At 29.2% G+C, this 14,527-nt stretch overlaps 1 non-coding gene across 1 annotated transcript; it reads right to left on the bottom strand.

Annotated features, from left to right (window-relative positions):
- Nucleotides 1-12,898: 12,898 nt before the first annotated feature.
- On the bottom strand, nt 12,899-12,971 carry Trnar-ucg (transfer RNA arginine (anticodon UCG)). The gene has a single exon. It is a non-coding gene; the product is annotated as a tRNA-Arg (tRNA).
- Nucleotides 12,972-14,527: the final 1,556 nt, after the last annotated feature.

Raw genomic sequence — 14,527 nt, forward strand, 5'->3', positions numbered from 1 at the left:
ACATTGTTTCATTTGGAAATGAATAATATTCACTTAAGAATATAATTTTAAAATAGCATGTTGTTTTGAAAACATATACTTTAAATTGATGTCGAAGTTGGCAATGTGAAAGAAAATGAAATTTTTGAACTTTGACAGCTTATAAATTCTATGTGGTTTAATTGAATCACATGTTTTATACATTTTTAAAAAGGTATAATTACCTTCTATCAGAAACTATAAAAAAATTATTAAAAATGGGTAAAAATTTGACGAAGCTAAAATTTTTTCAATAGGTGAAGGTCCAAGATTTTGGGGGTGTTATGGAATTTTTGAATACCGTTTCGTAATCACTGCGACTAGCTTTACAAAACGTGATAGGTCTCCGCCCGCGTACATTTTGAAACCTGATTTTTGTAACACAGTGTAATAATTATTCAATTATGCTAGCTACTCAAAAAAATAATACTACAAGAATTTCTTTTTTTCTATGTGATTTTCCAAATGGCCGTTTCTTTGTTTAAATTATCGAATTTGATCTTAAAACTAGAGAATTTAATCTTTTTTTTAAGGTTTCTATTAACAAAACATTGTTACAATTTTTTGATGTTTGTTGTATCCTCTACTTATTTTCCAGCAGGATATACTAATCCTTTTAGGTATAGAATAGGCTCAAAATCTGTTTAGGAACATTTTTTAAGTGTTCAATTTTTGCATTCAACAAAAATTATCCAGGTCCAATGAAGAAAATATATAAAGAAGTACCTATACTGATTTGAATGAAATTTTCAACCCTCTTATAAGTGGGAACCATAAGTCGTACTTACACAAAAATGGATTAACATAAATTGATTGTCTATTCTTTTTAAGTATACAATTTGCTTTTGCTAAAAGAGCTCACTTTTGAAATAATCCGACATAAACACAAAAAAATTTCATTTTTTGTTTTTTCTTGGGAATGCCATTCTTAAAGTTGTATGTTTAGTCAAATTCAGATTCGGGCCCAACACCCCAGGGACTTGTTAAAGCTTGTAGTAACACAGCAAACTAGGCTGAATATGAACAAGAAACGAGAATGCAAAAAAAATTGTTCCTTCAGCCTAAATATTTAAACTTTCATTTTAAAACGTTATAATATTGACAGTTTGGATTGGAATTTTTTTGTAGATCACGAAAACTGATAATTTTTGTAAAAGTTAACATCATTTTTTGGAAATATTTTACTGAACTTCAGAAATAGGGGTTAAAAATTAGATTTTTCAAATTTAGACGTGATATACAATTTATTTAACAGTGACATTTAATAAAAAAAAAAAACAATTATTTGAGCTGAATTGAGTTAAATATTAAGCCAAGGATATGGACACTAAAGAGGTGAAAAGACAAAATTTCAGCTGCTGAAGATTTATCGTGTTCTGGGTGCAGGTTAAATTTGTATCTTTAGAGAAAACATTTTTGATCAAAGGGGTTTTGTGTATTTTTGTTAATAAAGCATTGAACGCAGCTAAATCGGAACGAACAATGTTTAAGTCTCCAAAATCGACAACGAAAATGCTAACGAAAAAATATCATCGAGTATTCTGTCAAAGTCAAAATAAAAAAATCCAAATTAAAAATTAAAATTAAAAACCTAGAAAAAACAACAGAAAATAATTTCTTACACAAAAATGAATTAAAAGCGAAAAAACTGCTTTTGGAATCAAGAAAAATGCATAGGACAGTAAAAAGTAAGTAACAAATGAGTGAACACTCTCCAAATTTTCACTTAAACTAAGAACTTTTTTGTTCAAGATGTATGGAAAATTTAAATTCGCTTCAGCTACGTACATATACCTACCTACAAAACTTTTAATAAACAAAGAAATTTGTAAAAAATAATACAAGAATGTTGACTAAACATAAAATTCAAAGCACAACGCGTTTTGGGAGTTTATAAATTGTAAAGACTAAAGCCTAGTACGCAGCTGAAGCGAAACGAAATTTTCCATACAAAATTTGGTTAATGAAATTTGAACGAAATTAAATTTGTTTTGTTTTTGCTTTAAAACTTATTTTCTGATGTTTTTTCTTGAATTTTTTTATTTGTACTTTTATTTTATATAATACCCGATGGTATTTTTTCGTTAACATGTTCGCTGTTGACTTTGGAGACTTCAAAAATTTTCGTTTCGCTTCAGCTGCGTACTAGGCTTTACTAATGTTTTTAACACCATTAAATCTTGCAGCTTAAGAAAAAACTTTTAAGCCACTACCAAAATGTATCCATTTAATATTCAACATGTATGGATGTCAAAAATTTGTCTTTGGACAAACAGCCTAAAAGACGAGCATCAATTTTTGGTTATTTCTCAATATTTTGTACAAACCATCAGTGAGAGAAAAGTCCATTTGTCATTTTACTGCTGTTTAAACCATTGTTTGTATCTATGTATGCAGTATTTTTTTTATATCATATTTTACTATACAGTTTTTGTATAAGGCTTAGGAAGGCTTCTAAAATTTTTTTTTGCTAGCTTAGGCTCGCAGGTAAAAAATATTTTGCTCGGTCTGATGTAACCCCTCCCGAAGTAAAATCCTAGCTACGGCTATGGGTCAGGGTGGTGCTAGAAATGAACAACAGAAAAAAAAATTAATACACATAGGTAGTCAAATTAAAATTTCAATTAGAATTAAAATTTCATTTTCAGTTCAAAACACTTTTCTAATAGAAGTAAAATTAACTCGAAGAAAAATTAATTACTTTTTAGGTCAATTATTCCTAAGAATTAAAGAATTGAGCTCTTTTATCAAAAATATATTCAAATCATTCCCAGACATGATTGAAAATTCAAATAAATTTTACCTCCATAATAGGTATTATCTCTAAATTTTATCTATTTCAAGAGGATTTTCGCCTCAGAATGCATTTGCTGAGAAATCTTACAAATTCAATAAAAACTTCCAATATTCAGAAATATTAAAATGCCTTCAAGTAAAATTTGTTTATTATCTTAAACTTTTGCAAAATGATGATAACTTTACTTCTCAAGAGACACATTTGTGTAGTATCCTGGATATATTGTGGTTATCCTGAAATGTGTAGTAATGTGGTTTATGTTCTTGAACAAAAGTAGAAAACAATTTCCATCTCAAGGAATTCCTTATATATTAATTTACAAAAACCTATTGTTATAGACCAATTTAACCCATGCCTATTTTCTATAAGTGTCAATATATATGTATCCTTTTTCAGGACACGACAGGTAGATATAGTCCCAAAACATCATTAAAATGCAATTCGGATTCGATAAAAATATTTCCCATTTGTATCATCTGTTGCAATTTCTCCCCAAGCAATATTATAAAAAAAAAGTTAAATCGTCCTGTTTGCCATAAATGCTTCAGGTTTCAAAAACAAAAAAAAAAAAAACCCAAGACAAAGTCTGTTTTGTGTAAGAATTTCTTCCTTTTTTTTTAGCTGGTAAACGTGTCAGAAACAAACAAAAGAAAAAAGAAAAAAGTAACTCCAACTTCGAGAAACAAAAAAAAAAAGAAAATTAAAGGAAACAAAATAAAAATGGCAAAAACAATATACCCAAAGACAATTTTGACCTCGATCTGAAGAACAGGCGGGAATGTTGTACGGTTAAGGGTATTGAGTAAGTTAGGGTATGGGTAGCAAAATTACACGACGGTGTGCCATAAATCAGCGAAACCAAAGCATGAAACTTTTTATTGTAATTTTTATCATTCCCTCGAGTTAAAATGTCATAAAAAGGACGTTTCGCATATTTTCACGCTCTGTGTGCTCCCGTCCCGACTTAGAGAATCGAATCAAACAGCAGCAGCGGGCCAGGCATAGGTATATTCTGGATATGATGTCCTAGATATATTCGCTTTTGGCGCGTCGTATGTGGGAATGGCCAGAAGGGGGATATGGAATTGGCTTTACGTGAGGCAGCCATTGTTTGCAGAAAAATCCACTTTAAGAACCCGACAATGGGGGCCATTGCAACATTAGGCATTGAGAGAGCTTTCATTTTTCTTTTCGACGCCCTTGTTGCTGCTAATGTCATTCAATATAGGGTTTGGAGGATATATGAATGAGGAATGGCGTAACGTTCGGCAAACGTAAAAAAAAACGGAGCAAGAGAGAGGTGATCAATTTTATTGCGGTTCTATTCGGTGGCCTTTATATAGGATAGGATGCGTGTACCGAGAACATAAAGGTATTATTCGTTAGCATTTGAACGAAACTGTCATGTGGCATTAAATGTTATCATAATTTAACAGAACATTTATTTTACTTAAAACTCTAAATCATTTCAAGGCGTATCCTTTTTTTTTTGCCTATACCTAACATACATCAAAATGTATAAGTGAAATGTCTTCCGAAATGTTTTTGTTGTTGGTGTTGTATTTTATTTTTTAATACCCATTAACATGGTGACTGGTTATATAGACTTTCAAGATTTCTATGGGACATAAAAATTGAAAAATAAAATTTGATCATTGCGAAGAAGGGTTTTATAGGTCCATTAAAATACATAAATATCTGCAATGATTGTGTTAGAGACGGATTTTGTGTTACTTGGTAAGGAAAAATAAATAAAATATATTGATTTTTTATTATTTTTCAATTTAAAGAAGAACACATATTTAAATTAAAACTTAATAAAGAGTAAAAAAAAAAAATTCATATTTATATTAGTAGAATGTATAGGTATTAAAAAAAAAAGATTTAAAAAAAAATCAATAAGTTATCAGAGCTCAAACAAAATAGAAGACAAGTATTTTCAAATTACGTAATTTGAAAAATATAGATCATTTAGAAAAATGTATTAAGGCCCAAAAAAATTCTGAATTGCTTGATTTTCTTGAAAAGCTGAGTTTATGCTGTCAGTGACTTCCTCTGCCGTTCAATAAAAAAAAAATATGCGAATATATTTTTTCCATTTCAAAATTATTTTTTCTACAACATTACAAAACTAGACTTTTGTGACATCTTATTTCAGCGATGATAAGAGGATTTTCATCTTAAATTAAATGGATTTCCGCTTAATTTAAGACAGAAGTCATCTTGAAAAAAAAACCCATGCAGAAATCCGTTTAATTTTAGGTGGTCTTTTCGTGCATCACCTTTCATAAAGTTTATAAAACAGTAGTTCGAGACAAATAATACTCGTGTTTTAGAATAGTCGTCAGAATCAATCCGTATATGACTGAAAGTATATTCCTATTTTAATTATTTTGAACACTTTCATTTATCGTCGATGCAAAGCTTTAAACATTTTTGTCAAAAAATCCGGTAAGTTTTACGCAGACGAAATTTTAACCTATTTTTTTTTCTATCAATTAAAGATAATTTTTTCCTGTTGAAATTATTTAATTAACAGATATATGTACAAGGTGACGCACGTTGAAAAAATATGAAACAATAAGTTTTTCAATTTTATGTGCATTTGGTAAGAGAAAAAATTAAAAAAGTACGTATACGCCACAGTGATTTTTTTTGTGTAGTTAATTAATAACACTGGTCGGCAAAAAAACAAAAAAAGTAGGGAGCAAGAACTCTGTAAGGTGATTTTAATAAACTTGAGTGTGCTGAATTCAAAACAGTTTGCAGATTTTTTCCATCACGTCTAGTTTTTGAGCTCTGCTCATCATAATTTCAGCTATAAAGTCCAAAAAACTATTTTTAATTGAAATGTTTTTTGACATTTTATCTATAAATATTATTTTTCCGTAATATTTTGCTGTTTTTTCAACCGAATCAGGAGTCGAAAACTGAAATTAACTTCAAATCTGCTTCAAAAACCATAAGTTACCTTAACCACCCAGATTTTGAGATATCATACCTTTCTATACCAAATATCTTTTAGAAAAAAATAATTTTGAAAATAAAAATAAACGTATTTAAGACGATAAAATATTGCTTTTGAATATTGCATATGTAGTTTTGCGAAAAAAAAAAAAAATAAAGTACCACAAAAACGCGTTTTTGACTTGTTAATATTTAAATATTTCGAAAACTTGACGTGCCAGTGAAATTTTGACTTCAGATTCGGAATCAGCACACAAAATTCCTTTAGAAAACACTGGTCAACAAGGTTTTTGCCACAAGAACCAAAATATACTTTTCTAGTAGTTTTTGGGGTGCTGAATCCGAATCTGAAGACAGAAAAGTTTGATTGGCCTTCGTTTTTGAAATATTACCGTTAGAAAATGTCAAAAAACGTAATTTTGGCTGTTTTCGAGATTATGTTTTTATGAGGAGTAATTATTATGAATAAATTCGTAACGTTGCCTATAGGAGCTAGTTTTATTCTTTCAAAAAATGTTTAAATCTTTCCGATATCTCTTTTATTGCCCGAGATATTTAAAATTTAAGTAGCGGTCTTTGAATCAGAAACAACACTGGCCAACCAAATTACACTTTTTTTGCCACAAGAATTAAAATATACTTTTCTGAAGGTTTTTGGGTTGCTGAACTCGAATCCACAATCAGAAAAATTTTATTAGCCTTCGTTCTTAAAATATTACCGTTATAAAATGCAAAAAAGGGTGTTTTTTTATAACGGTTATATTTTAATAACGGAGGCTAATAGAATTTTTCCGATTGCGGATTTGAGTTCAGCAACTCGAAAACCTTCAGAAAAGTATATTTTGGTTCTTGTGGCAAAAATTCTGTGACCAGTGATTTAAACTTTAGATTAAGTTAAGTTTCTCTTTGACTTATTAAATGAAACTTAAGATATCTCGAGCAATAAAAGAGATATCGGGAAAATTTTAAAAGTTTTTGAAAGAAGAAAATCTGTTCTTATAACAACCGTTTTTTGACTTTTTCTAACGGTAATAATTCAAAAACGAAGGCCAATCAAATTTTTCTGACTTCAGATTCGGATTCAGCACTCCAAAAACTACTAGAAAAGTACACTTTGGTTCTTGTGGCAAAAAAGTTAAATATTGTTGACCAGTGAAAGTATGGTTTGGTTTAAGCTCCATTTTCGTTGCCGACCAGTGTAATTAAAGATCAGTACTTTTTGTTGAAATTATTCAATTTGTATATAAACGATGGAGCACAAATTTAAAAAAAAAATAATTTGTTTCAGTTTTTTTATAAAATGAAATTTCAATTGATGAAAATGATGAAAAAATCAATAATGTCTATAATGTTTTTAGCAGCATTTTGTTTGCTTTATTTCGCAAACGACAATATTGATTTTATTTAAAGAAACTCTTGTATACATTATATCATTTATATAGTTATATAATATATATAAATATTTGTATTTTTTATCTCAATATCAAAATATGTTTCCAAGAATAAGATTTATAAAATTTTTAATGAAAATATTTAAAATTAAAGCAAAAACATTTATTAAAAAAAAAAAAAGAAATCAAGTTATTATAAAAAATCCTTTATTCGCTTCATTGTAGATAAAATGTATCTTAGAATATTCAGTAAAAATTTGAAAGCAATTTGGTTGATAGTTTCTAAGATCTCAAAGGTACCAAATCAAAAAATGTAGTCTCGGAATAATCGCAAAAGAAAGAAAGTCGAACGCCAACACTGGCGAAAAATGCCTGTAACTTGGCCAATTTTTAGTTTTTTGATACGCGACTGGTCTTAAACCTCTTAAGGAGGGAAATCCCTCTGGACGACACCTTTTTCAATATTTTTTTTTATGAAAAACTGAAAGCACTTATTGAAATTTGGAAAAAGACAAGATATTACTGACATTATTAAGTATTGAAAAAAATTTTTTGAAATGAAAAAATTACAAAATGGCGGCTCTGGAGCCTTTCAAAGTTGACGCCTCTAGTTTACGACGTGCAATGCACAGGTTCAGGAAATCATCTTAAATCAAAAAAGAAAAAAAGATGATATTAGTACGCATTGCATGAACCTAAATTAATTTTTTTTTAATGAAAAATTAAAAATTAGAAATCAAAAAAACGAAAAAAACCATGTTTTTTTTTACAAAGAAGTAGTTAAAAAAAATATTTACTGTACAAATTTTATTCAACTTTTAGGTTCATGTTGTGGCCAATAAGTTAAGGAGTAATTTGCTTCAAATTTCAAGTCGATAGCTTCATTAGTTTTTGAGTTACATTGCACGGCGCGGAAAAAAACTAGTTTCGAAAAAAATGCGTTTAAAGTTTTCGTTTTCGTACTATGGCAGGTTCGGAGCGCATTGGTTTCGGGACTATCTAATCTAGGCACTTATGAGGCTTCATTTAAGGCTAAGACCACTGAAAATAGTTTCTTCGGTTGATAAATAAATTTATTACGCAAAAAAAAAAAATAATGCAAAAATAAAAAATTCCAGAGGGATTTCCCCCCTTGTTGCATGTTTTTCTTTTTTATTAGAATTTAATATGCAAAAGAACTATGCAATATTATTTTTGAATACAAAATGTTTACGAATGCTAACACAATTAATGATCTATGTTTTGATTGTATTTTTGAGAAGGAAAAAAAAGCCTTTAATTTAAAGAAAGTTTATAAAAGTTTTATAGATATATGAGACTCAACCGGCTATAGTTTCATATAAATCTATTTATGTGTTTGAATAATAAATATAATTCTATTTATAAAAATGTAATAAAAAATATTAAAAAGATTTTAAAAGAGTAAACTTAAAAGTACACTGTGGTGTATACGTACTTTTTTTTAATTTTTTTTTTTCATCCAACTAATGCATTTTCAAATGAAAACACTTACCTACGAATATTTCAAAATCAATAAAAAAAATATAAATTTATAATTATCTACGTTTGCTGGAAACAAAATTTTATAAATCTTTGGCCATATGTTAGCCAAATTCAAATTGTTTTTTTTTTACCAACTTGGTTGGATTTTATTCTTTCTACAAAAGTACCAAAATTAGGTTTAATTTTAGTGATGCAATTAATTTAAAAGCCAACCGAAAATATTCAAAATCCGAATAGTGAGATTTTTCACAACAGACAATTTATTTAGTTTTTTGTCTTACTTCGGTCTTAATTTTGTCAATAAATGGTAACATCAAATTTAAGTCGTAGTAAAAATTTCTTAAAATCCTTAAAAAAACAAAAAAATTTATAACCTCAAATAGACAAAAGCAACATCGACCTACAAAATAATTTATTTCTATCTTAAATAAAATTGCCTACTGATGAAATACCTTAAAAACACTATTCTATAAGTAAAATCCAAAGAATAGGGTAAATCCTATAAATTTTATATTCTTCCTCGCCCACTACCCCCACAAAACACACTATTCCTAAACTTATGTTGGAATAAAAACGAATTAAGTATGTACAAAAGAAATGTATAGAGAAGGAATACCAGCCAAGTTCGTCATCCACCTCTCTGAATAATTGAATCTTAAACAAAGTGCAAAGTTGTAATTAAACATCATGGAATCAGCGCAAACACTCGGACAATAAATCAATTCAAAAGGACGACTATATACAACGATAACGATGGAAAGGCAGGAGTACTCTACAGAGACGCCCCCTCAAACCTCCCAATGCAGTGCACCATCATCTATACGGACAGCAGCACCTCAAAATGCATCCCTTTCCGCAAAAACCTCCACCACCGCATCAACGTGCCTGAGCCCAATCACTTGAACTGATTGTAGGTATAGTCAAGTAGGATAAGGCACTATGGCACTGGCACCGACATTACAAACCTTGCACACAAACAGCCAGAAAGCACCTCTAGACTAACCTATCTACTCTATACAATCTACAACTAGCAATCATTCACACTGCAGAGGCACTCATTTCATAGACACATTCAGAATCATTGCAAATGTAATAAGATGAATTTTTAATTTTTCAATCAAATCCAAATTCAATTTTCTCATCCTGGGCGCTTCTGTCCTCTTACCCCTTAGCCCCTTGCGCCTCTAGCCACTGAATTGAGTACACCCTGTAAAAGAGCAAGCACATCATGGCCGTCCATATAACAAACTCTCCTCTCTCTTACATTCCCCATTCTCAATTCCTTGTCAGTTTGTAACGGGTGACAATGAGAGTAGGTTGGGTTGGGTGTTGGACCACCCTAACTTAATCAGAGTTTGCGAGAAGGGACCTTGATACGGGACGGTTCAGTCGCGCCGCAGAGGGAGCCACCCATTAAAATGACATATGCATGACGGAAGTGGAAAAGCTGACGATGAAGAACAGTCAAACTGACAGAAGCAGCGTCCCAACACACACAGAAAAAGAATAAAAAAAATACTGTTCGCCTTCGCATTAGCTTTCAGTCAGAGCTAGAGCCAACTTGTAACTTATTTCGTTTGGCAAAAGTTTATCCTTACAGCTTGCATCACACATATCCTATTCCTAACATGGCCTGGCACAAACAGACTACAAACACCCAAAAACACCCCCACTCCCTCACAACACTCATACCAACACATCATCATATTCCAGAGCAAATGCAAATGCAAATCGTGTAAGTGTAAGACATACAATGCATCGACGAAATCTAATTTCAATCGCAAATAACTCAAGTGGTGGAGAGGAGAGAGAGAGAGAGGGCTGAAATGATAGAGGGTGTGCAGAGAAATAAATCCTAACTATTTTCCCAGTTTGTTTGGAATGGCGAATAAGGGTATTACGACACGACGAGTAACACACGGGACTGAGTTTCGTGTAATGAGCTCAGAAAGAGAGAGCAATGTTGTAACATCACAAGTTTGAACTTTAATCAGACACAAAAATCATATATATGAGCGAGCGTGACCCAGAATCGAAAGTGTTGAAATAATATTTGAGCGTTGATAAATTGTTTCGTGTTTAACACAACACAACACCCAAACAACGAATAGCACAACAACTGCAAAATTGCAGCATTGCAGGTCATATTTTTGTAATTAAGTATTTGAAGTTTGTTTTTTTGAAAATGTTTACGGAGGAATGTTGTATGCGCTCGTATACGAAAGTGTTTTGGTATGGGCAAAAAAAAATTAAGTGAGTTTTTGTAGTTATCTGACAGTTAGGAGTTTTGCTTGTGAAAAAAAAAACAAAAGTTTATTTTTGTAAGGGCCAATTTTTCAATTGTCAGATAAACCTCAGTTAGAGCTTATTCCTAGGAATAAAAGTTTTTTTTATATTGACATTTATTCCTCTGATTGTCTAACTGACGATTGAAAAATCAGGACTAAAGGAAATAAAATATGATGAGATAGAACTGATAGTAGAGTAACTAAAGCAAATTATTAGGGAACCCGGCCGAACAGCTCTGATATTGACGATTTTTTTTTTCAAACGTAGATAATTAAAAATACTTTAAAGTCTATAGATTAAAAATTGTCGATGGTGCCGTATTGTTTTTTAAAATTAAAATAAAATTTTTTAATCTCTTTTTTAACGCATACCTCCCATATAGGTACCTACCATTTTCGAGGTATTGCAATTTTATCAAAATCGGCTCTAACGATTTTGATTAAATTTGGTGTACGTTATACTCTTATTCATTCTAACAAAACTGCGTTTTTAGTTTTTCTCGAAAAATTCGGAGAACGGAAATATGGCGTTGCCATTTTTCAAAAATTGACATTTTTTAAGTTCATATATTTGATCAAAGCACAAGTCAATTTTATTCAAAATTTTAAGACAAGTTATATCTTAAAATGTAAAAAAAATTTTAAAAAAAGTTTTTGAAAATTTTTTTTTTATTAAATTTTTAATTTTTTTTTAACTTTCGATTTTTTTTTTTAATTTTTTTTTCTCGACACTATACAAAATCTTAAATTTCCAATAGATATTTAAGATAAAGATACTTTGAACTACAAGAGCAAGTACGTGCGACCCAGTTGTGCATTTTATTTTGCTTAAATTTCATAATTTAAGGAAAAAAAATATGAGGGAGTAAGGGAAAATTCTCAATCGTTTAAGCGATATATGCAATTTTCTCACAAACTGACTTCAAACACAAAAAAAAATATTTTGAACACAACGGCAACACCTACAATATTTACAGACACATTTTTAAAAAGCCAGAATCTCGTTTCTATCTGTAAAATTTAAATCCACTAAATTTAATAAATTTTGGAAAAAATAACATTATTAAAAAATTTTAAATTTTTTTCAAAACTTCTATTAAAAAAAACTTTTTCGAAAATGAAATACTTATAAATTTTTTTCATAAACCGTAATACTAATACGTAATAATTGACATTTTCTTTTATAATTTCAAATCATAATAGGTAAATGTGGCCAAAATAATTTGAAAAGAAATGCATTTTATATTACGAAAAAGTTTTAAATATTAAAGTTTTAAATATTTTAAATATCAAATATTATTTTTTGTGTTTGAAGTCAATTAATAAGAAAATTGCATCTATCGCTTGAACAATGGAAGATTGTCCCTCATTCCCATATATTTTTTTTCCTTGAATTTCCTAGACAATCTTTTGGCATCAATTAATTTATGAAATTTATTTACAAAAATCTTCAATTAAATTTTAAAAATCAAAATGGCAACAATGGCAATTTTTAATCTATAGACTTTAAAGTATTTTTAATTACCAACGTTTGAAAAAAAAGATCATCAATATCAGAGCTGTTCGTCCGGGTTCCCTAATATTGCCAATTTTTGAACTTTAGTTACTCCACTATGATTCAAGTAAAAACAAGGGATTTTATTTTTTTTTATATTGCTTATTAAAAAGGAAATTGAACTTTTTTTATGAACAAAATTGTTGGCAAGCTTTCTCGGAAACAGCTCTAATGATTTTAGTAAAATAAGTGTCGTCATAGCCTTATTTTAAACACTATTTAGTTTCCAAAAAAAACATACAAAATTAGTTCACGTTTTTAAAGTTTTTTTTTCAAAAATCAACCAAAACACCACAAAAAAAAATGTAAAAACTCCTTCTAGCAGATAATAATGTTTATTTTGATTTTATGAATTCATAACAAAAAGATAATTTCTTGCCGACCGTGACAGGACTCGAACCTGCAATCTTCGGATTCGAAGTCCGACGCCTTATCCATTAGGCCACACGGTCGTATGTCTTGCATCCTTTCCAAACATTATTTCATCCGTGTGTATTCTTTGCATCTATTTTCTATGCATAGAGACATTATATTTTTGTATTTTTATTTTCTATTTCATAGGAGGTAGTTTTCCTTCTCATTTAAGGTATATTTTAAAGTTAATAGGTATACGAGGTAGAATAAATTTAAAATCAAAACAGAAAAAAAAAAAAATAGAAGAAAAATAAATGTTGTCTTCACGAGTGGATAATGAGAATGAATAATTGTAAATGGTATAGCTACCTAGTTTTTTTTTAAGAAAATTTTGTTTTATTCTAGGTACCTACTGAGATTTTTGTTTTTGTTTTTTGTTAACATTTTTATAGCGACATTTGAGAGTGTCCTTATGGTGTCAATAAATGTATCTTCAAATTATTAAATAAATTTAATCTTTTAATGTTGGAGCAGACCTCCAGCTACAATATGCTCAAAGCTGTGACAACAGGCAATTAAACCTTAGGCAGTTATTAATTTTCAAATATTTACATAGTATGCCTTAAATTGAGTTTATTATGAGAATATTTATCTTTACAAATTTAAAGGACATTAAGTTTCCCACCTGCAAAGAAAATATCTAGAAATCTGGGGATTATTTCGGAATTTTTAAAATGATAAACTATAGACTATAGACACTTTTAGCAGTCATAAAAAAATAAATTTTGATTATACATATTTTAAAAGAATTGTAAAAAAAGTTTAAAAGCTGTTGTTATAATATGTAGGTATATGGAAAAAATTGTTTTATTAAGTTTTATTTAACAAAGAAGAATGAAATAAATTTAGGATTTTTTGAAAATTGTAGGAGCCGTTTAAAAAATAAAAAATTTTTTGCAAATAAAATTTTCAAATAGGTATTAAATAAAATAAGATTTAAAATTCCATAACAAAGAAATTAATAATAATGTGTTCGATGATAGGACGTGTCGGCTGTAGCCGCATTCTTGGAAAAGGAGTTTTTTTTAATAGCCCCTTTTTACTTCCTAGATATAAAAATTTTGAATAAAATGTACTTTCTCAAAAACGGTTCAAACGATTTTTATGAAAAAAAAAAATCAAATGCTTGTTTCTAAGCAAGTTTCGTCTATTGACAAAAATTTTTTTTTACAAAAATTATTTCTAACGACATCTACCATAGAACGGTAGTCACTAGATTCAATTTTAAGTTTTTAAGGCAAACCTCTAGGTATATAGCTTTAATAAGGGGTTGGGGTCAAAATTCTGCCGGTTTCAAAATTCTTTTGTCAAAATTCTTTTGTCAAAATTCTGCTTTTAAAATTCTGCTTTTCAAAATTCTGTTTTTCAAAATTCTTTTTTTTTAAATTCTGCTTTTCAAAATTCTGCAAAAAATTAAAAAGGGTTATGACATTTTCCAAACCCTTTTTTAATTTTTTGCAAAATTCTGTAAAATCATCTTCTTGAAAAATTTTCTGCTTGATTGACTTACCTACATACATAATTTGTCAAATGAATAAATTTGAAAATATTAAGAAAAGGTTTTTAATACTAAGCATTTCCGAAAATAATAATT

Source organism: Episyrphus balteatus, chromosome 2, assembly GCF_945859705.1.
Source record: "Episyrphus balteatus chromosome 2, idEpiBalt1.1, whole genome shotgun sequence".
Taxonomy (NCBI): domain Eukaryota; kingdom Metazoa; phylum Arthropoda; class Insecta; order Diptera; family Syrphidae; genus Episyrphus; species Episyrphus balteatus.